Here is a 25,539-nt window from a genome sequence, read left to right on the forward strand (position 1 = left end):
AGAAAACTTAATTTGAATAAAATGGAAAACTTCTATTTCAAAAAAAGAAAAGAAAATGGGCAGTCCCAAAGACCTGATTCCTGGAGGCTGTTCTCACACAATAAGGTTTCAGGAAAGATACTTGTCTGCACTGTGCTGACCCCACTGGCCCAGAGGAACCGAACCTGCATTGCATTTTCCCACCTCACTGCACAGAGTTCATTCCAGGCTTCCTGTTCATAGGTATTCTCACTGCATGCACCTGGCTGCCTGACACTGCTTGAGCACAGTGGGAGAGATGGGGTGGCATGGACTTGCTTTTGTAAAGGAGTAAGAAGAGCCTGGAGGGACACGATGAGCATTCCCTGAGGGCTGGGAGGCATTAGACACACTGCCATTGAGGAGGACACTGGGTTCTTCCCTTCTTTTTCCCTTTTAATAGCCTCCAGTTCCGTTTATCTTGCTGAAAGTGACAGGAGTTGATTCCCTTTTATGACTGAATTGTATTCCATTGTGTATATGTACCACATTCCCTTTATGCATTCATCGCTTGATGGGCACTTCAGTTGATTCCATATTTTGGCAATTGTAAATAGTGGTGCAATAAATATGGGCGTGCAGAGGTCATTTTGATACATTGATTTGCTTTTAAAAAAATATATACACAGAAGTGGAATTGCTGGATCATATGGAAGTTCTAGTTTTAGTTTTTTGAGGAACCTCCATACTGTTCTCCACAGTGGCTGTACTAATTTACATTCCCACTGACAGTGTACAAGGATTTCCTTTCCTCCACATTTTCATCAGCCTGGGACTGCCTATTTTCAAAGTTTCAGCCCCTGTCCTTGCCTCACAAACCTCATTTAGAGTTGAAGAATCGCTAAATCAGAGATATTGTTCTGACCCTCGTTGCCTAGTTGGAGGGCCTTCCAAGAAACCTGCCTTCACATCCACTGCTGATGGAAGTAGAAAATGATACAATCTTTCTGTTGAGCCATTTGGCAAGATGTGTTTGACCTTCATGTCCACTTCTAAGAATTCATTCAGGAATGTGGTATGATGGTTAATTTTTTGCTTTTATTATTGTTATTATTTTGAGACAGGGTCCCACTCTATTGCCCAGGCTGGAGTGCAGTGGCACGATCTCAGCTACCTGCAACCTCTGCCTCCTGGGCTCAGGTGATCCTCAGCCTCCCAAGTAGCTGGGAGTACAGGGGTTCACCACTACACCCAGCTAATTTTTGCATTTTTTGTAGAGATGGATTTTCTCCATGTTGCCCAGACTGGTCTCGAACTCCTGGACTCAAGTGATCTGCCCACTTCAACCTCCCAAAGTGCTGGGATTATAGGTATGGCCACCTCACCCAGGCTTTTATTATTATTTTTAATTGACATAATAATTGTACATATTTATGGGGTACAGTGTGATATTTTGATACATGTATACAATATGTAATGATCATCCTAGGGTAATTAGCATATCCATCACCTCATTTATCATATCTTTGTATTGGGAACATCCAAAATCCACCTTTAGAGCTATTTAAAAAGATACAATAAGTTATTGTTAGTTCTATTCACCCTATAGTGCTATGATGACGGTTAATATTATGCATCAACTTGACTAGACTAAGGGATGCCCAGATACTGTATGAAACATTATTTCTGGTTCTGTCTATGAGAGTGTTTCTGGAAGAGATTAGCATTGGAATCAGCAGCCTGAGTAAGAAGATCCACCCTCACCCAATGTGGGAGGGCCTCAGTAGAACAAAAAGGCAGAGGAAGGGCGAATTTTCTCCCTTCTATGGAACTGGGACATCTTGTACTGCCTTGGGACTCGGATTGAACTGCACCACTGGTTTTCCTGGTTCTCTAGCTTGCAGACAGCATGCCGTGGGACTTCTCAGCCTCCATAATCACGTGAGCCAACTCCTATAATAAACCTTTTCTTATCTATCTCTCTATATATATCCTACTGGTTCTGTTTCTCTGGAGAACCCTGACTAATACATGTGGCAAGAGATGAAACTCAAAGAATGTTCATCAAACACTATTTATAATAATAAAAAATGCAAACAATGTAAATTCCAAAATAAGGATGAATTACATAAATTCTTACAGTATTATTATATGGGTTACCATACAACTGTTAAAATAACAAGGTTGGGGAATAGCTAATTACATGGAAAACACAGAATGTTATTAAGTTTAAAAGCAGATCAAAAAAGTCTATACATACAATCCATTTTGCAGTGTATATAAATGTATCCTAAATGTATCTATAAGCATAGAAAAGAGACTGATAGGATAAACAGAAAACTGTGAGTGGTTATTTCTGAGTAGTAAAATTTCAAGTGACTCTTTTCCTCTTTTGGCTCATTTCTATTTTCTACACTTTTTGCAATTAGTTTGGATCACTTTTGTAACAAGAAAAAATATTTTGAGAGTTGTATTTTTGACAATCTTCCAATTCTCTTGAGCCATGTTATTTTGTAAGTTTTGTGCTACAACTTAGACACTTTTTTTAAAGTTCTACTAAGGCCCACCTTCTTAAGGGTTGGGAAGCATGTCTGATTATGCCCAGCCTAAGATAGCATGGGAGTTTCCCAAAAACTCTAGTCATTTCTATGTTACCAAGCAATTTCTCCCTATCAGTGTAAGGACTAGAGTAGCAGGAGCACATTTGCATCTCTCTTTCCCCCCCAACAGATGAATTTAACAGTAAGGAAAGTCAAAGTGTTAAACACTCAGCTTCTAGGTGCATGGAATTTCTAGTTGGTTGGATGTCCTTACCCTAGACTGACATAATTCTTGTGCAGGTTGTCCACTACACAAAGAACTATCTAAGGAGGCAAGTGGAGACCAAAGTCCAGTCCTTGTTCTGCTCACGGGCATGTGCCTGGTGCAGGGCTGAATCCTTCAAGGTGGAGGGAGTTCTGTTCCTGCATTCCTTTATTCATTCATTTTTAGAGACAGGGCCCCATGTCGCCCAGGCTGGAGTGCATTGGCCAGAAATAAAAGCTCACTGTAGCCTCGAACTCCTGGGCTTCAGTAATCCTCCTGCCTCAGCCTCCTGAACAGCTAGGACTACAGATGTGTGCCATCACAACTGGCTCTGGCTAATTTGTTTTTTATTTTTATTTTTGTAGAGACAGAGTCTCACTATGTTGCCCGGGCAGATCTCAACCTCCTGACCTCAAGCGATTCTCCTGCCTCAGCCTCCCAAAGCATGGGTTCTTTTTTAAATTCACAACACAGTGACTATCCTCTTGCCAACCTTGGAACCTGTAGGGCTGAGTCTCCCTAGAAGAGTTTCTTCTTCTTCTTCTTCTTCTTTTTTTTTTTTTTATTTGCACAAAAGCACTATGGGTTAGCAGTGGCCTTGTGCCCATGGCAGTCTGCATTTAGAAACCAATATCCATTTCCTTTATTGGCCCAGTTGGCTTCTATAAAGATATCAGATCTACTCCTTTCTTCTGTAATCTCCTTTAATCCTATAATCTTTTCCTATAATCCAGTTTGCTTCTACTCCAAGTTCCTCTAACCTCACTTGAAGCAACCCACAGCCTTGCATTTTACCTCATGGGTGGCTGTGGTTTTCCACAGTGACTGCATACCACAGTACTTGAAGAGATTCTGAAAATCCAGATACCTCAGCCACACCTCAAACCAATTAAATCAGAACCCCTGGGGTGGGACCCAGCCACAGTTAGGAAACACTGGCTTACTAGAAACAATTTGAACTTTAAGCCAATAAATAAAATTAAATGTCTGGGTTTAAGGGTCAGTTCCTCTGCTTATCACCATACAATCCTGGAGACGTTACTTCACTTTTTTCCTAGCCCAGTTCTTCAAATGCGAAATCCCCAGATCAGTGTGTTCCCATCAAAATTATGCTGCAAACTGGTCAACCCTATAATCGTTCTACAACTGACCTCAGAATAAGAAAAAGAGACACAACCACTGGGACCAAGGAGGATGGGGAATGGGGAGGAGAATAGGCATGAGGTGCTAAAAATCTGGCTTACCAGCCGGGAAACACTGGTTGGGAATAATATAGGACCAGTTGCTCCCTGAGGTTCCTTTCATCTCTAAAACTTGGTATTCTATCCATGTGTGCAAAGCTGGCAGGAAGATAAACTTCTATGCTTCCACATGTTTCAGAGGAGATTGTGAGTTGCCTAGATATGATGCCATTTTTTATTTTTTTTTTTTTTCAGATTCAGGTCATCAGGCTCAGAGAATTTGCTGTTATTGGCAGTCCCTCCTCACAATGTAATGAGTCCTCACTTTCCATGTGCTAGGCTAAACCTTTTAGTTATTACCACTCATGTCGAACCAGCTGGCTCCACTGAGAGACCAACAGGAGAAGCAAAGTCAACCATCCAAAGAATTTAACAATCTTCAAGGATTTTTATCAAATCTCTTGCTTTGTCCCATTTTTTTCAGCTCCTTCTGCAAAGACAAGCCAGGGAGAGGAAGCAAGTCTTCTCACATCTCTTCTAGTAAGAGCAATAATCTTGTCATGAAGGCTCCACCTGATAACCTGATTGTCTCCCTAAGGCCCCATCTCCAAATACCATCACATTGAGGTTTAGGTGTGTATTAGTCCATTCTTGCACTGCTATAAAGAAATACCTGAGACTTATAAGGAAAAGAGGTTTCATTGGCTCATGGTTCTGCAGGTTGTACAGAAAATACAGTGGCTTCTGCTTCTGGGAAGACCCAGGCAACTTACAATCATGAGGGAAGGGGAAGCAGGCACATCTTAAGTGGCCAGAGCAAGAGGAAGGTGGGGAGGAGGCGCCACCCACTTTTAAGCAACCAGATCTCATAAGAACAGCAGCAGGAGATGGTACTAAACCATTCATGGAGGACCACCCCCATGATCCAATCACTTCCCACCAGGCCCCACCTTTAACACTGGGGATTACATCTTGATGTGAGATTTCATAGGGACATAGATCCAAACCCTATCAAGGGGTTTGATGTACAGATCTTAGGGACACATAAACATTAAATCCATAGCAGACACCCCTTGACAACCACCCCAGACCTCAGTCAGCCATTGACCCAGGGATGGTCATGGTGTTATTAACCCACCTGAGGAAGCATGCTTCAGGGAGGACTTCTATGTTGACACCTCCAAGGGAAGGGGCCCATGGAGGCAGCCCACTCATCCCCTCAGAACTTGTGCCTCCTTCCACTTGTTAGGAGTATACTTAAAAACACCATGCAGAGACACTGGCATTGCCTACCCAGAGATGAACAGGCAGCATGGGCTCTTCCTCCAATTAACCCCGAAAGCACCTAGTTTTCGGTCTTATTATAAAGGTGAGGGATTAAAAAAGAAAAAAACAGTGATGCTTCTTAACTGCAGTAATAATAAATATGTTTGCATCAGTGTTGGCATAAGGCCTCTCTGTAGATAACCTGGCTCTTCAGTGGAAAGCAGATGGCCCCGTATGGTTTTGTGGCTGAGTGTGGCTCAGCATCTTGGGGGGAGTGGCACACTAAGCGAGGCTGAGTGATGAGGAAGAAAAGGTGCTATGCAGACCTGCCCCTTCTCGTGACTCTCTGGCAATTACCTACTTGGTTGGCCTTCGGGCCCCATCAGCAGACCTCGGCCTGGCTTTCTAACACTCTCCACCTCTAGTCTCCAGTCATGCTGGCCTTCCTGTGGATCTCCAAACATATAGGTGCCGGCCAGCCTCAGAAACTTGAGCCTTGCTTAGTCCATTTTCTGGAATGTTCTTTTCCATATCCTTATGTGGCTGTCTTCTGCTTATTCTCTCAGGAGATCTTATCTTGAAGCATTAAGAGCAACAACACTGGAGCCAGCCTGCCTGGGCTCAAACCCCAGTTCTGTGTGCCTGAGTGGATGCATAGTTGTGAAAATCAAATAAGCCAGTGCACGTAAAATCTTAGAATAGTGCCTATTGCATGGTAAGTGTAAATAAGAGTTAACTATTATCATTCATCAATAACAATATGTCACCTCCTGTTAGAATAGTTTCTCCACCCATCCCAGTCGTTCTTTCCCCTTACCCACTAACTGAAATTATGTTCTGAATTTGTTTGCTTGTTCATTCTTTCCCTCACCACCACTAGAATACTTGCATCATGAGGACTTTGACTGTCTTATTCTCTGCTGTATGCCCAGTGTCTAGCGTCAGGCGTATAGTAGGTGCTCAAGAAATAGATATTGAATAAAGTAATTTAGTGAATGAACGTCTGCATGCCAATTATTATTTTTGGGAGGTCCATCTAAGTTCATTCAGACTGCTATAACAAAACACCTTACAGTGGGTAAGTTATACAGAAACAACAGAAATGTAATGCTCACGGTTCTAGAGGCTGGGAAATCCAAGATCAAGTCACCAGAAAATTCTGTGCCTGTTGAGTCCCTCTTCCTCATCTTGGTGCATTCTGTGTGTTCACATGGCAAAGGAGGAAGGCAGCTCTCTCAAGCTTCTTTTAAAAGTTTACTAATCCCACTGAAGAGGGTGGAACCCTCATGACTTAATCACACCCCAAACTCTCCACCTCTTAATGTTATCATATTAGGTGTTGGATTTCAACATACAAACCCTAGGGGACAGCAGCATAGCAGGGTTGTAAGTGAGTAAAGTGCTTCCAAGTTCATATATGACATAATATGGCTCTTTCATAAAAATTAACTATTTTCTTGCCCCCTTGCTCAAACTCTCTAAAAATATTAACACTTCAGTCTGTAAGACAGTGAACATGAAGATGTTAAATGGTAAATGTATAAGCTGCTACAATTTAGACAAATTCTAGTAGTACATAGGATATCTTCTAGTGTCTGGGTTTTTGGGCAATTTTCAGCTCTGACAAAATCAAAATGTGTTTTCCCTCCAGAGATGATGGAGATCTGGCTTCTCATAGAGAGCAGAACTTCAAAAGAAATTGAGTTAGGGATAAAGATGATGAAGAGCTCAGCAGAGCCATGAAGACCAGAAGATAAAACCGGTAACATAACCTGTGGAGCTTGTTGGCTGAGGCAGCACTTCTTTCCACTTTTTTGTTTGTTTGTTTCTAACAGAGTCTCACTCTGTCACCCAGGCTGAAGTGTGCAGTGGCGTGATCTCAGCTCACTGCAACTTCTGCCTCCCAGGCTCAAGCAATCCTCCCACCTCAGCATCCCAAGTAGCTGGGACTATAAGCATGTGCCACCATGCTGGACTAATTTTTTGTAGCTTTCTTAGAAACGGGGTTTCACCATGTTGCCCAGGCTGATTTCGACCTCCTGGCCTCAAATGATCCTCCCAACTCCGCCTCCCAAAGTGCTGGAATTACAGGTGTAAGCCATTGCACCTGGCCCATCTTTTTATTTTTGATAGAAAACAAATTCCCAACCTTCCTTGCAGCTATGCGTAGGTAAGTGACTAGCCCTGGCCCAAAGGATATAAGTGGAAGTGGTGAGTGCAGCTTCCAGGAAGTTTCCTTGAAAGGACTTTTCTCCCTTATCTTTTTCCTGCTGTCTGTGAATGCAGATCTGATGACTGGAGCTCAAGCAAACCTGTTGGCTCATGAGGTAAACAGGAGTCATGCTTGGTGGAGCCACAAGGGAGAAAGCTTCTGACTTCTTGAAGATTTTGTGGGGCAGAGCTGCTATACTTTCCCTGGACTACACATCTTTTAATTTTTATATGAGAGAAAAATAACCTTCTATCTTTTAAAGCCATTGTTAATTTTGGATTCTTCTATTACTCATATCCAAACCCAATCTGAGTAAACACAGCATTACAATGAGTAAATGCTGAATACATTTTGATCTATTAAATTATTAAATAAAGACAGGGTTGTCTGCAAAGAAGGTTGTGACACAGAAAGTGTAGACCAGTGTGGGCCAAGATCAGTGTAGGAAGAAAAGAGGCTCAGGAGACTCTTAGGTGCAAAATATAAGGGGAAAAAAAATCCAGATCAAGCCTGAGCAGACAATTCTCTTAGCTAAATCCAATTAAACATTTTCTCTGTTCTTTAATGATAAGAAATTAAAAATTAACACCAGACTCTTGCCAGGTAGCACAAAATTTCCTCTGCTTAAGAACAGGTTATGTTCTTTCTAAGTCTATTTGTTTGTGAGTCCGGAGGGAACAAGGAATATTTCCACTTAATCTGAGGGTAAGTCCCTTGAAACTTTAAAACCAGCAGATGCTGCTTTTTATGCTAATAAATATTTTATGGGTCTTCTTTCTCCAGAGTAGATCAGATCAGTGTACTGGGGAAATCTGTGGAGCCAGGTAATTCCCTCCTGCCCCCACGTTCATCCCATGGAGGGCCTCAGCTGCCATGACAGCTGCAGTGTGCCATGTCCCCACCTACTCTGGCCTGTGCAGATTTGAAAGACCTGAAACCAAGAACTATCTTGACACCAAAACCTACCCGACCTCTGCTTCAGTTGCTTCTATCACTGCCCTTGTCTCATTTCTTTCATGGCACTTACCAGCGTTTACACTTCTATGTTTCTGTTTGTTTGTTGTCTGCTTCCTCCATCCCCCATTCTTCCATAGATTATCAGTTCCTTATAGGCAGGGACTAGCTATATCTGTTTTAGTCATTAATGTATTCCCCGTAGCCAGCACAACGTTTGGCTAATAGTGGACACTCAATAAAATAGGTGACTGAGTGTGGTAGCTCACGCCTGTAATCCCAGCACTTTGGGAGGCCAAGGCAGGTGCATCACCTGAGGTCAGGAGTTCAAGGCCAGCCTGGACACATGGTGAAACCCCGTCTCTACTAAAAAAAAATACAAAAATTAGCTGGGTGTGGTGGTGGTACCTGGAATCCCAGCTACTCGGGAGGTTGAGGCAGGGAGAACTGCTTGAACCCGGAAGGTGGAGGTCGCAGTAAGCTGAGATTGCGCCACTGCACTCCAGCCTGAGCGACAGAGTGAGACTCTGTCTCAAAAAATAAAATAAAATAGGTGCTGAGTGAATGAGTGAATGAACAGTTCAGCAACAGCACTTTCAGCATATTCTGCTGTTTAGGTCACTGAGCTAAGTCCCAGATCTCTCCTGAATGAGTATCTGGCTGATAGGTAGCCCATCTGGATGCGGATCTTGTAGTGCTCTGCTGTAGTTTTTATGTTTGTCCTTTTTCCTCCTCTCTTGCTGACTATCATGGACAGTGTATGCATAGCAGGTTGCAAGCTAAGTACTTTGTCCTTCTGAGTCACACCTCCTTTTGGAAAACTGACAGCACATAGAGTAACAGGAATTATTTTTCTCAGCACTTCCAATCTTTCAATTCCATACAATACTCTTCTTTCAGTTCCATAACAAATGCACACCTTTTATTTCAGCAATTTAAAACCTTCACTGCTTTTGTATTCACTGGATACAATGAAATTAATAATGTTTGCCAAACACCTTGGAATTAAATAGAACCCCAGCAAGATTGCCACTAAGAGTTATGTGTCACTTAACCATGGGGATACATTCTGAGAAATGTGTCATTGGGTGATTTTGTCATTGTATGAACATCACAGAGTGCACTTACACAAACCTAAATGGTCTAGTCTACTACACACCTAGGCTGAATGGTACAGCCTGTTGCTCCTAGGCTACAAATCTGTACAGCATGCTCCTATGCCAAATACTGTAGGCAACTCTAACACAATGGTAGGTATTTGTGTACCTAAACATAGAAAAGGTGCAGTAAAAATACAGTCTTACAATCTTATGGGACCACTGTTGTACACACTGTCTGTTATTGCATGCAACTTTGTTATGTGGTGTGTGACTGTACAAAAGAGGACTCTATGGTCCAGACTAAAAGAATTTCACATTGCAACTTACCACCACCTTTGGTGGGAGGCTGAGTTAATGTGATCTTGTTTTGTAGCTTTGTGCTGTTTCCATCTATAATAGTTTGCAACTTGGAAATTGATAAGTAGAGAAGTTGTTTGTTTTTTTAAAAAAAATGTGTAGTTTGTTAGGTTTAATTATACTTATAAATTCGGAGTATTATCTATTTTAATCTCTTTCCATTGTGTGTGTTCAAACAGTCTCATTTATTCCTTTGTATCAAATTCTCAAGGTCTGGGGATAAAGAATTCTACTGAATATTGCTATAATTTGATTTGCCCTACACTGTGCTCTGTAGAGTGTTAATAGATGTTCCCACCTCAAAAAAAATCTATGATAAAATAAATTTAGGAACCCTGTCATACCTTGTTCTGGTATACTTACAATGTGCATTATCATTTATAAGGTTCTGCTTAACCAATGTGTATTATTGCCTAAACCTTTTTTTTAACCTAGTGTTTCTTAAACTTGCTTGACCATAGAACTCTTTCTTAAATGTAACATTCAGTGTTCCAGTATTTTTAGGGAAATGCTGAGCTATACATTTATCTGGCAGATTATAAATGTTTCTTGGAATCAAGATACTAGTGCAAAAATGAGCCAAAACCATGATTACAGCACTCCTGAAAGAATATTGTCTTTGCAAAGCTCATTTCAGTCCTGGTGTGCAACACTTCAAACCAGCACAGTGACAGAAGACAACACATGCTTGACATTCTGGAAAGGGTCCTCATGCTGTCTTGTTCAGGGATAATGAACACCTTTTCCCAGCAGGTGATGCAGCATCTCAGCAATTGTTGCATTTTGTGGAAGAGAAACATGAGAAAATTCCAGCAGGTACAGGAAGGCTGGAAGCACTTGTTTTACTTTTTGAGTAGGTTCATCTTGGCTTGTGCACGTCTTAATCTGAGTAAGACAAATATTATTCACAGTGTAGGTGTGGCAGCTCAGGAGGACAATGATGGAAGCTCTAATTTCACATTTTTTTATTTGGTGTACATTCTATGCATCAAAACTATATAGGATGTTTCAATGTTCTTTTGAGAGTTCAAGCTGAGAAAACTCCCGTGGTTGGTGCATCCCTGAAATACTAATCACCACACCAGAATTTTAGAGAGACAGAGAGAGGAAAAGAAAGAGGGGGGCAGGGGGAAGATGGGGGTGAGTTGTTATAAAGTTATAAAGCATTAGAAAATTTCCTGAGTGTCAGGAATTTAAAATTAAAGGACTCAAACTTAGAAAACCTCTGTGGAAATGATGATATGATTGGGCATTTGCATGCTCAACCTTGATGACTGGCTATCAACAACCTTGAGCAACATCAGGATTTGAAACTATTAGCCTCTAACTATCCTATAAGAACTGCAGAACGTCAACTGACTGTGACTAGTGACTGTGAATGTTCTTTAACTTCATCATTCTTAATGCTTTTACAGTGTCACCTAACTCCACATAAGTTGTGGGTGTCAGTCCTGTTAATATTGCTAGAGCCAGCTGGCCACAGATGACCAGCTGAATGCTTTGTTTGACTTGATGCTCAGTGTCTTCAACTTTCAAAATGCATTTTTAAGTTAAATTTCTGGCTTTCAAGTGAATTGATACAACTGATGAATCCCGAGGAATGACCCTTTTGTGCACTTAATTCCATGAGGAATATTTTTGGGAATCTTTTGATAATTTCCTGTCCTTGGGTTGTTTCATTGGCATAAATATCTTAGACATGGATTCCCAAGGGGAATGATCCAATTCATTCTCAAGAGGTTTTTGTGCTGCTATTATAATTATAATCATCATCAGCATCATTACCAATCCTTACATTTGTAAAGCTGTATTCATCAGGACTGTTGGTGGTGACTGATAGCACCACAATTCAGTGAGGTTTTATTGGCTCATGAAATTTAAAAAATCCAGAGGTAGAGGTAGATTCAGCCACCCCATCTAAATAACACCTCACCTCAGTCTTCCCCTATTCTGCTGTAACTTTTCTTCTTAGATTCTATTACTACCTGGCATTATATCATGCATCTATTTAGTGTTTGTTTATTGCCTGGGCTGCCCACTGGAATGCAAGAACCATAAGAGTAGGGTCTTTCTTTCATTTACCATTAAATGCCAAGAATCCAGAAATTGTTATGGACTATAAGAGGAACTTAATAACTAGTTGTGGAATGAAAAAATGAATTATTTGATGCAGATGCTTAAACGACATCATCAGAAATTTGTCTTTAAGCATCTCTCTGCTTTGCTCTGTGTCGTTTTCAATCTCAAGACTACCTATTCCTTGGAGACAAGATGGCTTCCAGGAGAAAGAGCACTTTTTTCCCCCCTCAATATAACCAGCAAAAGGCTTATTGGCCAGCTTAGGTCATATGACCATCCTTCAGCCAATGAGCATGGCCAAGGGGAAGGAGTTGGCCCCATTGAATCAAAAAGTTTAAGGACTGGAGGATGCAGGCTGAGCAGACCTAAAAAGAAACTTTGGCTAAAATAATAGAGTTTATTAATTGCTTTCAGTTGCACTATCTCAACCGATTCTCACAAAAGCGTGGGAGGAAAGCAGAACAGATATTATTATCCCCATTTTAGAAATAACAAAATGGAGGCTCAAAAAAGGTATGCCTCTTCAAGCAGTCAGGAAGTGGTGGAGCTCTGTCTCAATCTTAAAAGCAGGAAGGGAACCTTTACCAGAAACCACATCTGCTGAGCCTTGATCTTGGGCTTCCCAGCCTCCAGAACTGTGAGAAGTAAATTTCTGTTGCTTAAGCCACCCATTCTATGCTAATTTGTTGTAGCAATCCAAACTGATTAAGATAGGGTCTTTAGAGGGTCTGCCTGAAGAAATCAAGCCAGTAACACAGCCTGTCTGTCCATCCTGTATTGAAATGGACATCTTGTATTGAGACATCACCCATCTGTTTATACCATGAGAGAAACATCACCTTCTGTCTCACTCTGCCACTTGAAAACCTTCAAAGGCTCCCATTCCTATAAAATAGAGCCAACTCCCATTGAGTGCATGACTTTTTAATGACCTGATTTTGGCCTCACTATTCAGCTTCATCTCTCACCAGTTTCCATTATCCTTTGGTGGGGACAAATAAACCATACTCAATCCACAGCAAGTATTCACCTCAGTAGCTCTAAATGCCATGCATATACTACTATTTCTTGACATTTTGTGTGTAGAAAATATGTGTTAACTTCCCACTGAGGAAGATGAAGTGTTGACTCTTTCATCTCCCTTTCCCTGCCTTCTACCAACACACACGTACTTCCCATCTGTTTGTAGGGATGCCACAACAAAGTGCCACAAAGTAGATGACAAACAACAGAAATGTATTGTCTCACAGTTCTGGGGACTAGAACTCTGAAATCAGGGTGTCAGTCAGGTTGGTTCCTTCTGAAAGTGTGAGAAAGAATCTATCCTATGCCTCTCGCTTAGTTTCTGGTGGTTTGCTAGGAATTTTTGGCATTTCTTGGCCTATGGCAGCATAACTCCAATATTCATGACGATGTTTTCACTCTGTCTCTGCTTCTATATATTCAGATTTCTCCTTTTTATGATGACACCAGTCATATTGAACTGGAGCTTACCCCAAAGGCCGCATTTTAACTTGATCATCTGCAGAGAACCTATTTTCAAATGAACTCACATGCACAAGTATTGAGGGTTAGGACATCAACATATTTTATGGGAACACAATTCAACCTGTAACAACATCCTTTCAAAACTGTATAATTATTTCATCAATTTGGTTAGATTAATGTTCAGTATTTACATTGTCATAAGCCCATAGTTATTCAGAGCTCAGCTATGTAGTAAACTATGGTTTTTTTCCTGAATAATTTTTTGTTATATCTGAAGTTAATAATAGTTTTTCATTCTCTTTGATTAATTTTTATGTTCTTACCATTAATTTAAACAAAACCTTCTGCCAGTTGTCTAAATCTTTTCTCATCCCATTCACTCATCTCAACTGTCTGTCAATTTCCTCTTGATCCCCAGGGCTTCCAACTTGCTCTAATCTGTTCTGGTTGATCTTTGGAGGATGTAACTTCCCCACTGTGCTGAAGATTCTCTTTATTTCCTGTTTCTTGAATCAGACGTCTTCCTTTTGTTAGTTACTACTTTGATTTATGGAACATAGTCTCCAGTAGCTTCTTGAGAAAGAATGTATAGAAAGTAAATATTTGAAACCCTTTTTTTGAATGATATTCATATTCTGTTTTCATGTTCAATAGATAGTTTGGCTGGGTATAGAATTGTAGGTAGGAAATCCTTTCTCTTTGGAATTTTGATAGCATCACTCCATTGTCTTCCAGCTTCCAACACTGCTGTTGAGAAATCTGAACTATTCAACTGCCTGATCATTTGTATTAACCTATTTATTTCCTTCTGAAAGCTAACAAGAGCTTCATTTGTCCCAGTTATAGTAGGAAGAATTCTAAGATGACCCTCAATGGGTTACACTCATGTATAATCTGAGGACAGAAACTAAGACTTACTTCTAGCCAATAGAATATAGCAAAGGTGATGGGAAAGTCATTCCCTTGGTTAGGTTACATTCTATAACAAAGGTGATGGGATAGTCACTCATGTGATTATTTTATGTTATATAAAACTCCACCTTAGACTGGAGTGAGAGATTTTTCTGCAGACTTTGAAAAACTAAAAAGTTACCACGTTGTGAGATGGTCTTTGAAAGCACAATATGGCAGGGGTAGCTCTGAGAGATGAGAGTAGCTCCTAGCTGACAACCAGCAAAGAAGCAGGGACCTCAGTCCTACAACCTCAAGGAACCAAGTTTTGCCAGCATTACCACATAAGATTGGAAGAGGACCCCAAGCTCCAGATAGGAACACAGCCTGGATTGCAGCCTCATGAGACCCTGAGTAGAGGACTCAGTTATACTGTGTCTAAACCCCTGACCCATGGAAACCGTGCTATACTAAATGTATGTTCATTTGAACTACTTCAGTTTATGGTAATTTATTACACAGCAGTATAAAACTCATACTAATACAACAGCATTCTAAAATTTCACAATATAGATGTTAGTGTTGGGTTTTCATGTTCTTAAGTTATAAACATTTTTTAAATTACTTCATTGATGATTTTCTCTTGTTCACTGTCTTTGTTTTATCCTTCTGACACTCTTATTATTCAGATGTTGAGCATTTTAGATTCAAATTCTATAAATTGTTTTCCTCTTCTACTTTTCATTTTTCTTGTCTTCCTAGTATACTATCTGAGAAATTTGCCTAGATTTATCTTCTAACCCTTCTATTGAGTTTTTCATTTCTGCTACCATGATTTTAATTTCTAAAAGTTTATTTTGTTCTCTATCCTTTCCTTTTTGATAGCATCATGTTCTTGTTTCACAGATGCTATCCTACCTGTTTCCTTTTTCCTGTCCTATTATTGTTTCCTACCTGTTACCTTTTTCGGTCTGCCTACTACTTTGTTTGGTATTCAGTTGTTCACATTAGAATCATTCTCATATTCTCAAATCTCTGTTAATTATATTTAGGAGTGGGGACCTAAAGCATTGATTGAAAGTCCTGAGCTCATTGTGGCACTTGTTGATTGTGAACTACACTGTTAAGTGATACAGCTGGGCCATTTGCTAGGGAGCCTCAATGTAAGTCTCTTCAGTCTTTCTTATTGAGCTGCTCAGATTCCCCAGAAACAATTATTCTAATCTCCTGCTAGGAAGTTAAAGGGCTATGTTCTGGTATTCAAAGAGGGTGCAGAATAGAGGAGAAAGCCCGGGAGTCTAAGCATCCAGTTTGCATTCAGTCATTTTGTCTTCCTATTTTCAGTACAGTACCCATAACTTTAACTGTGCCTGGTGTCCTTTATCTATGGACACTCTCTTTTACCTTTCCAGAAAACAAACCGCTTGTATTTTGGCCGGGATGTTAGGGCTTCCTAACCCATCAGCAAGGAATGAGGGAGAAAATGTCGGCATCTAATTGCTTATTTTTTATTGTGATCAAACATATATGATATAACAATTGCTACTTTAATCATAGTGTGAATTACATTCACAGTGTTGTGCAACCATCACTACTATTTACTTCCAGAATTTTTCATCACCCCAAACAGAAACTCTGTACTCATTAGGCAATAATTCCCCATTCCTGTTTCTGAAACAGCTTTCCACCAGTCCTCTTTATTCCCACCTCTATCTCCAGTTCTGAACATTGCTAATGCCACAATCCCTGAGCCTTTGAGGATTCTGCAGTGTAAATTTGGTTGATTGGTGGATTTTTTCACTGCTGCCTTCAGAGTCTTCTTTCTCAGGTCAGCTTCATATGTTATCACTTGTCCATCTCCTTTCTAGCTTCCAAAATTATACTGTTATCTCCACTCTCATTTTACCCAACCTTGTGGATTTACAGCAAAAAAAAAAAGAAACCCTTTACTGGTAGTTTTAGTGGAGTTACAGGAAAGTATGAATTTAGATGAGTGTGCTCAGCTCTGCTCTCTGATCAACTTACCAAACACTCTAACTTCCAACTGCTTTTTAGCTGATTCTCTTAAGTAGATGATCATAGTATGTACAGATAGAGTTTTAAGACTTCTTGCAACATGTTCTGTTAAGTTGATGCAGCTCTTCCCTTCAGCTACAAACACATAGAAACACTTGATATTGTTTGTAAAATATGGCTGCACTTGAAAGAAAGAAAGGGAAATGTCATAGTGCCAGAAATCAAGAGATAAGTCAGAGCCAAAAAGGTACAGGAAGATCATGACCATCTGCAGAGGGTTTAGGGTCTATGGACCAGGGTTCTAAAACCCACACAAGTACAGGAGATGCTTCCTCGGCCCTTGAGATGGGGAAGCTCAAACCGAGCTGTAATAGGTGATTTTTGTGTCCCACATTATTTGCCCCTGGCCAGCCTCTGATTTCCCTAGAGATGAGTGTTTCACCTATCATGCACCTGAGAAGAGGGACCAGAACATGTGAGTCTAGTAAACCAAGGTAAGATGTTTGAAAGAATTTCACATGACAGAGTAATGTTATCTGATTCACATTTCCAAGAGATTCCTGTGGCTGCTGCATGGAGAATAGATATCAGTAGAAGGAGGGAAATAAGTTGGGAGAGCATGCCAATAGTCAAGAGGTGCATTCTGGTTATCTATCACTGTGTAAGAAACCACCCCAAATTCAGAAGCATTAAAACAATAACTTTCTGGCATATAGAGAAAACTGTAAAAATTTTAAAATAAAAAACCAAAAAAATGTATTTAATTATGCTCATTATCTATGAGTCAAGAATTCAGAAAGAGTGCAATGGACATTGCTTGTCTATGCTCATGATGTCTGAAGCCTCAGCTGGGAAGTCTCAAATGGCTGAGATGATTTAAATGGGTGGGAGCTGCAATAGCAGAGTTAAGCTGGAACTGTTAACTGGAATACCAACATGCATGCCTCTTGGGCTTCCTCATAGTATGGCAGCTTAGTTACAATAGGGAGCATCCAAAGTGAGTGTTGCAAGAGAAGCAAAAAGAAACTTTTGTGATCTATTCAGAGAAGTCACATAACCTCACTTTCATCATATGCAATTAGTTAAAGTAGTCTTGGGCCTACCCAGGTTCAAGGGGGAAGGAACATCAACTCCACCTCTTGATGCCAGAAGTGTTAAATAATTTGGGGACCATGTTTTAAAATTGCTAAGGCAGAGATTATTATAGCTACAAATAGAGTCATTAGCAGTGAAGATGGAGAGCGAAGACAGATTCAAGAGGCATTTAGGAGTCAAGCCAAGAAACTTGCTGTTGAATTAGATGCTAGAGAAAGGGGGTGATGGTGATGTAAAAAGAAGAATCACGAATGACTTCTAGGTTTTTGGGCCAAGCATTTGGGTAGATGGTAGTGCCATTTCTTGGCTGAGGAAGGAGTTACCACAGGAGGTCCTATTTCATTCTAAATGAAGGGTTTAAAAATTATGTTTTTGACCACATAATATATACAGACTCTGTGCTTGAAATGTTTGATTTTTTATTTAATCTTTAAGACAGTGCTGTGAAGCTGGTATTTATTTTTATGCTTACTTTTATTTTTTGTTTATTTTTTATTTCATTTTTAGATGTAACAACCAAGATTCTAAGAGTAAGCTATTTGCCTAAGGTTACACAAGTAAGTGGCAGAGCAAGAATTCAAACTTCAAAGACTCTGTGTTTTCTATTTAACTATTCTGCTTCCCAAAGAGTCACTGAAGCTCATGAAGATTAAGTAATTTAGCTAAGATTGCACAGGAAATAACAGAACTAGATTTTAAATAAGTTCTGGCCCTAAAGCCACTGTTTTATCCAGTACAGGTGATGATTGACAGCAACAGGTGTTTCGCTGGCAGGTGTATCCCTGGGGCCCCTGCAATTGGAAGAATATGAGCTCTCTCAGTGGGGATGCCGAGATACCCATGGCCTTTGAGGCTCTCTGGATGTCCTATGCACATGGCAGTGCTCTTTGAATGGTAGGTAGTTCTCAATTTAAAAACAAAAAAGAAAAGAAAAGAAATGCCTTGCCATTAAATGACTTGACCTAGAAGTTACTCCCTAAAAATTATCCACAGGTCATCCCATCTACCTGGGGCATGGTGTTATGGATGTTCCTTGAAGACAGAGAGCTACCTGAGTGTTTGCCCAAAGGGAACATTAGTATCACTACCTTTGAAATATAAGAGAAGCTGTTTGCTTTACTTAAATCCTGAATCTTTGATCATCCATGTCAGGTTCTTTGATGTTGGCTGCAATCTGTAATTGCTACAAATTAACACTCAGGTAGGAAACAGGTTAAAGAGGCAGGGAGAAGTGAAATTAAAGTATTAGATCTAAACACAGGCACCTTTTTTCTACCTCTTTTCTCCTCCAAAATGAGGCTTGTTCATTGTCTCTTCCTTCTGCTAGAAGTTAAGATTCTTGAACCTATGACTTATCTGCCATGTACATTTAATCATTTTAAGGTTCATTTAGACTCTTAAAAGGAGTCTCAAGTATAGTAGGCCCTCAACAAGTACTTGTTGAATAGATGAGTTAGTGACTTAATTATTAAGTTGATAACCATTGGTTAAATTTCAGGTGCCAAGTCAGTTACAGACTTCGCATCCTGACTGCTCACCATGTGGACCAGGATAACTTCAGCCAGAGAGCAGCATAGGGTGTCCTGATGTCTGGCATGCTGCCTGGTGGGCAATCCTCCATCCATTACCCTGTTGGTTCTTCCATGTGGCCATCTGTCCCCAGTCTAGGGAGTGCCAGAGGCCCAGGCAACCAGAAGCAGCTGGGGCACCTCCCAGACTAGCCTGTCCCCCTCCTGCCCACACCAACCAGGCTGCATCTGCCTCCTGCCCACTGCTGGCACCAGCCTCCCTACCCAGAGAGATGACTGCCTGGGCCCTTCGATTCAACAGGGGACTCAACTCAGGACATTTGATAACCTTAGCCACAGAAGTGAAAAGAGGAAGCAAGGAGAGAGGCGGCAAAGGAGAAAGATAAAGAGGAAATGAAAAAGACATTAGTTTAAAAAGAAAATGAGTTTCTGAGGAAGAAAAATCAAGGGCAAAGTGAGAAACTCTTCCTTCTTATAATGGATTTTTCCCAAACATGTTAAATTCTTCTCCAGAAACTTGACTGAACTGTGACCAAGAGGTTCTCATGAACTTTGGAGGCAGACAGACCTGGTTTGGACTCCTAGCTCCAGCCTCTGCTTGCACTGTGGCCTTCACAGCCTCTCTGAAGCCATTTCTTCCCGCCTGTAAAAGAGGAAAATAACCTGTAGAGCAGCTGCCAGAATTCAGTGAGAGACTGGAGGTGAAGAGTCACTCAACGAAATATTTTTTCCTCTCCTTGCTCTCCCACTAGCCCTTTCCCCTTCCTTTGGTTGGACTTGGTTGTTTCCATTGTGGATTTGTCTGCTTCCGCCACCTCTCGGAAGCACCTGACCCTGGATTGCAAGCTCAGGAAAGAAATCTACTGATGAGGCCTCAGGTGGTTATAAGTGATCACAGCCTGAGCAAGCAGTCAGCTGAGGATGTTCTGGGCACACATCTGCCTTCAGTGCTGCAGCTCATTCCGGGAGTCTCGTGAGACATAAATCAGAGGGAGGGCAGAGGGGTGGGGGTCCAGGGTCGGGTAAGAAACAGAAGCATGTGCAGCCTCAGAATACACAGCCCGTAAGGGAGGAAGAGGGTGGGAATCCCTGCATCTTGTATGTGCTCATGACAAACGTCAAGGAGGAGGAAAGGGGAAGAATGAGATGGCACAGGCACACGCACATGCGTGAATGCAAGCCTCCAGGACACCCTGGCCAAGGGTGTGGGCCCGAAGGAATTTCTCTGCAGTCCAAAGACTGGGCTCCATCCCACTTCCACTATCCTGAGGCTCTTTTCCCTCTGTGTTCTTGGTCTCCTCATCTGTAAAGGAGGAAGTCAGAAAAGGGGCTCTCGTGCCTCTTTGTGCTCTGAGAGTCTACCACATAGAGACCCCTTCTGCCCAGATTATGGTGCCAAGGTGACCTTGATAGTGTGCTGGGTCTGACCCAGGAAAACTGGAAGGGTAGGGGGCCAGAGCACCCATAACACAAAGCATCGGTGAGCGATGGGCAAGACTGACCCAGCGCTGACAGCAGTAGATGTGAGGCTGCAGAAAACTTGGGTGCTTACACATCTGGTGCCAAATCTCCTGAACTCTTCGCTTCCTTGTGCCAGAACCCATTTTTTACTGAGAAGCCAAAGCATTCAAGGGAGTCAACCTCAGGCCTTCTGTGCCCATGCCTCAGAGATGGGAAAAGGCCCTGGATTAGACTCCAGAGCAGAGCAGGGAAAACCAGCATCCCAGCATGAACAGAACAATAAAGTTAATCATAGCCACCTCCAGTCATTTGTGGGGAGCACAGGAGAGAGGCTCACATTTCATTTTCCCCACAGCCCCATGAGGGAGGTGCTATTGAGTGGTGAAGCCAGCTGGACTTCTGGGTTGGGTGGGTACTTGGAGAACTTTTCTGTCTTACAAGAGGATTGTAAAATGCACCAATTAGCACTCTGTAGCTAGGATTGTAAAAAGCACCAATCAGTGCTCTGTGGCTAGCTAGAGGTTTTGTAAAATGAACCAATCAGGACACTGTAAAATGGACCAATCAGCAGGACATGGGTGGGGACAAATAAGAGAATAAAAGCTGTTCCCCAACCCCCACCCCACGCCAGCAGCAGCAACCTGCTTGGGTCCCATTCCCCACTGTGGAAGCTTTGTTCTTTTGCTCCCCACAATAAACCTTGCTGCTGCTTGCTCTTTGGATTTGCATCACCTCTAAGACCTGTAACACTCACAGGGAAGGTCCACGGCTTCATTCCTGAAGTCAGTGAGACCATGAACCCACTGGAAGGAACCAACTCTGGACACACTATTACTATCCTCACTGTGCAGATGAAGAAACTGAGGCCCCAGACGAGGACTGTGTGTGTTGAGGGGGTGGCAGTGATAGGCATGGATTCCAGGAGAGGAAGTGACTGTCACCCTTTGCTTCCCGTGGTGCGAGGTGGGCTCCTGCCTCTCACCAAGATGCTCCAAGTGCATGAATCCTCCCAAGTAAAAAGCATGTCTGGATGCAGGGTAGCCAAACCAGGGCAAGACCCACATCAGGGCCCAGCCATCTGTTCGTTCCAGTTTGTCATGGTCACAGAGCTCGCAAAGGGCATGCTTAGATGGTCACTTCTTCAAGGTAGTCAGGGCAGATGACCACTACTTAGAGGTAGTCAGATAGGATTTCTGGCTCTGGATGGGGAAACTGAGGCTCGGGGGCTGGGGTGGCTTGCCCACAGTCACCTGGCTGGCTGGTGTGGAGCAGGGATGAGGACCCCTGGGTCCCAGCGCCAAGAGCAGCACCCTGGCCTCTGTTCTGCACCATGCCTCTCTTACAGCAGGTGCGGCCACACCACTTTTAATAGTGTGTCCTCCAGAACTCCCTGACGCCGCCACAGAAGGCTCCCTAGGCAACCTAACGACTCACAGTCTTGGCAGACAGACAAACCAAAATTCTGCAAAGGTCAGAAAAACTTTCTGCTCCCCTGTCTTTCTCTTCTCACAAGCTCAGCCTCCTTCCCTGACACCCTCTTTTTCACCCCCCCAAATGTTGGAAAATGACATTGAGGTCAGAAAAGGGAAGTCACCTGCCGTGTGACTTCACCCACTGAGATCTGTGGCTCATGCAGGGATTCTGTGCCAGACCGCCCAGAGATCAAATGTCCTCTCCTCGGGAGCTGGGTGACCTTGGCATGCTGTTTAAGCCTCAGCCTCAGTTATGTTGAATGTGAAGCCGTAGAGTAAGTGTCCTCCTCACAGTGCTGTGGTGAGACTTCTGTGAGGCGAGGATGCCTCTTTAAGTATAACCTTGATATGGATGATAATTATTGTAGCCAGCTCATCGGATAATCTCACTTGGTTTACAAATATGAGCACATTTGCTTTTTTTTAAATTCTCAACGCCGATCTCCTCTCTGCCCATGATATATACAGATAGATATAGATAGATAGATAGATAGATAGATAGATAGATAGATAGATAGATAGATAGATACAGTTATTTTCTTTGGTTACTTTTAGATATTAATAGTTTCTGTGTGTACTAAAAATCTGGAAAAGTCAGGTAGAAAATGTTCAGTCTAGGCCAGGCTCAGTGGCTCATGCCTGCAATCCCAGCACTTGGGGAGGCCGAAGCAGGTGGACCACCTGAGGTCAGGAGTTCAAGACCAGCCTGGCCAACATGGTGAAACTCCATCTCTACTAAAAATACCAAAAATTAGTCGAGCATGGTGTCGGGCCCCTGTAATCCCAGCTACTCAGGAGGCTGAGGCAGGAGAATCGCTTGAACCTGGGAGGCATAGGCTGCAGTGAGCAGAGATTGCACCATTGCACTCCAGCCTGAGCAAGGAGGAAAACTCCGTCTTAAAAAAAAGTTCAGTCTCTCATTTGAGCTGAAGCTCCTCCCTTTCCTATTCCTGGAAACTGCACTGGATAAAGAAGATGCACTGTTCACTCCTACTGCACCTGGTTTGTCTAGGAATGGGACAGAGGATGGGAGAGAAGGAAAATAAGGGTCAAAGTTCTCAGCGAGGCACAGTGGCTCACGCCTGTAATCCCAGCACTTTGGGAGGCCAAGGTGGGCGGATCACAAGGTCAGGAGATCGACACCATCCTGGCTAACATGGTGAAATCCCGTCTCTACTAAAAATACAAAAAATTAGGCGGGCATGGTGGCATGCACTTGTAGTCCCAGCTACTCGGGAGGCTGAGGCAGGAGAATCGTTTGAACCCAGGAGGCAGAGGTTGCAGTGAGCCGAGATCGCACCACTGCACTCCAGCCTGGGTGACAGAGCAAGACTCCGTCTCAAAAAAAAAAAAAAAAAAGAAGTTCTCATGAGTGATATGGTTGCAGTCTGCCACTGGTGCCCTCTGTAGGGGTTTTGGGCGCCCTCTCCTCTGGCTTTGGGGACCTCTGTCTTCATGGTGTCCTTGTGCAAGGAAGTATTTACAGGTAACTGCATCCCCTCTCCTTCCAGAGCTCACATCCAGTGGCACAATGCATGCAACTTCATTTTGTTGGGGTCCTTCTTGCATGAGCCCCTTTCCAAATGGCTTCAATCCCATCACCCTCTTAAGTCACAGAAAAATTCAACTGGAATCTGGAAGGGCCCATCCCCCAACCCTCCCTATTCTTTTTTTTTTTTTTTTTTTTTGAGACGGAGTCTCGCTCTGTCGCCCAGGCTGGAGTGCAGTGGCCCGATCTCAGCTCACTGCAAGCTCCGCCTCCCGGGTTCACGCCATTCTCCTGCCTCAGCCTCCCGAGTAGCTGGGACTACAGGGGCCCGCCACCTCGCCCGGCTAGTTTCTTGTATTTTTTAGTAGAGACGGGGTTTCACCGTGTTAGCCAGGATGGTCTCGATCTCCTGACCTCGTGATCCGCCCGTCTCGGCCTCCCAAAGTGCTGGGATTACAGGCTTGAGCCACCGCGCCCGGCCCAACCCTCCCTATTCTAACCAGACAGGCATCTCCATTTAGTTCCAGTCTTTAGATGCTTTTAGGCAAGCGTCGGTCCCTGCTCCTATGCCATGCAAATTCTGGAGGGCATAATGATCTTCTCTCAGCACAGCTCTGTCACCTCACTCCATCACATGTCCTGGAGTCCACAGGTTCCCTTCCCTCAGCTGGAGGACAGTACTGAGCACCCCCTCCCTTCTCCTGATTAACATCCTGTTGCATTACTAACAGGCACATTGTTTAAGAAGCCATTTTATTCGCCCATCTTTCAATGGAGTCGGGCTGAGCTTACAGTCTCGCATACTCAGAAAGAACATGAGGAAGCTGCAAGCCTCTCAGAAACTTGTCCTCATAACTGCTCTGACACATCCAGGAGCGTCTCTCCAGCCAGGATCTGTGGAATGAGCACAGCAGGCTGGGGGAGACAGATGAAGCTGGTCTCCTCCTGACAGATGTGCTCCGTGTCTACAAGCAGAGATGGTCCTGGGCTCTGGTGTGTGAGGACAGAGAGCCCAATGTCAGCAGCAAGACATGCTGGAAACTCGGTGAGGCTTCATCTGCCCACAGCACACCTGGTGGTCCTCACAGAGGGGCCAGGCCCATGCTTTCCTCTTGTGGAGCAAAGGAGAGAATGAGGACTAAAATGGCAAAAGAATGATGATGTTGATGATGACGATGGTCATGATGATGATGATGGTGATGATGATGGTGATGATGATGATGATGACTGCAGCCACAATTTGCTATACTCTTACCTTACGTCACCAGGAGTTACATGTACTGACTTATTTAGTCTTTGCAGCAACATCCTGAAGTGGTGTCGCAGACAGAATAATGGCCCCCAAAGACGTTCACATCCTAATCCCCAGAACGTGTGAATATGTTATATTACATGGGGTGGGGGAATGGGGGATGCAGGGAGGCGGTGGTTAAGGTTGCAGAGGGAATTAAATTTGCTAATTAGCTGACTTTAAAATAGAAAATTTATCCTGGATTATCTGGATGGGTCCAGTGTAATCGTAAGGATCACTAAAAAGGAAAGAGAGAAGAATATCAGCGTGATGCAATGTGAGGAAAACCAGACCAGCCGTTGCTGACCTTGAAGATGGAGGAGGCCATGAGGCAGGACACAACGGAAGATGGAGAAGCCAAGGAAGCAACTTCTCTCCTGGAGTCTTCATAAAGGAAATCAGTCCTGCCAACACCTTAATTTTAGCCCGGTGAGACCCATCGAAGACTTCTGACCTCTAGAACTGTAAGATAATTTGTTTTATTTTCAGCCACTACATTTGTGGTAATTTGTTGCAACAGCAATAGGAAACTGATACAAATGGGCACTATTTTATCCCAGTTTCAGATGAGAAAGCTGAGGCTCAGAGAGATTAAGTAACTTCCCTAAGGTCACACAGCTAGGAAGGGCAGTATAAGAATGGGAATTTGGACCTAGGGCTGTCTGGCTCCAAATCCGGGGCTGTCATCACTAGACCATACTGCACTTTGATGAGGGCTGTGGTGTGTCCCCCACTGCACACCTGTCATCTCACTAAGTCCTCACAGCAAGCCCACAAAATCAATATCATGAACCGCTTTGCAGATGTAGAAGCTAGAGCCTCAGAGAAGTGAAGAGACTCAATGACCTCTCACAGCCAGAACATAGGAAGAAGGGAAGCCCCTGTGATTTGGTTT

This window comes from Rhinopithecus roxellana, chromosome 5 (assembly GCF_007565055.1).
Source record: "Rhinopithecus roxellana isolate Shanxi Qingling chromosome 5, ASM756505v1, whole genome shotgun sequence".
NCBI classification, from domain to species: Eukaryota; Metazoa; Chordata; class Mammalia; order Primates; family Cercopithecidae; genus Rhinopithecus; species Rhinopithecus roxellana.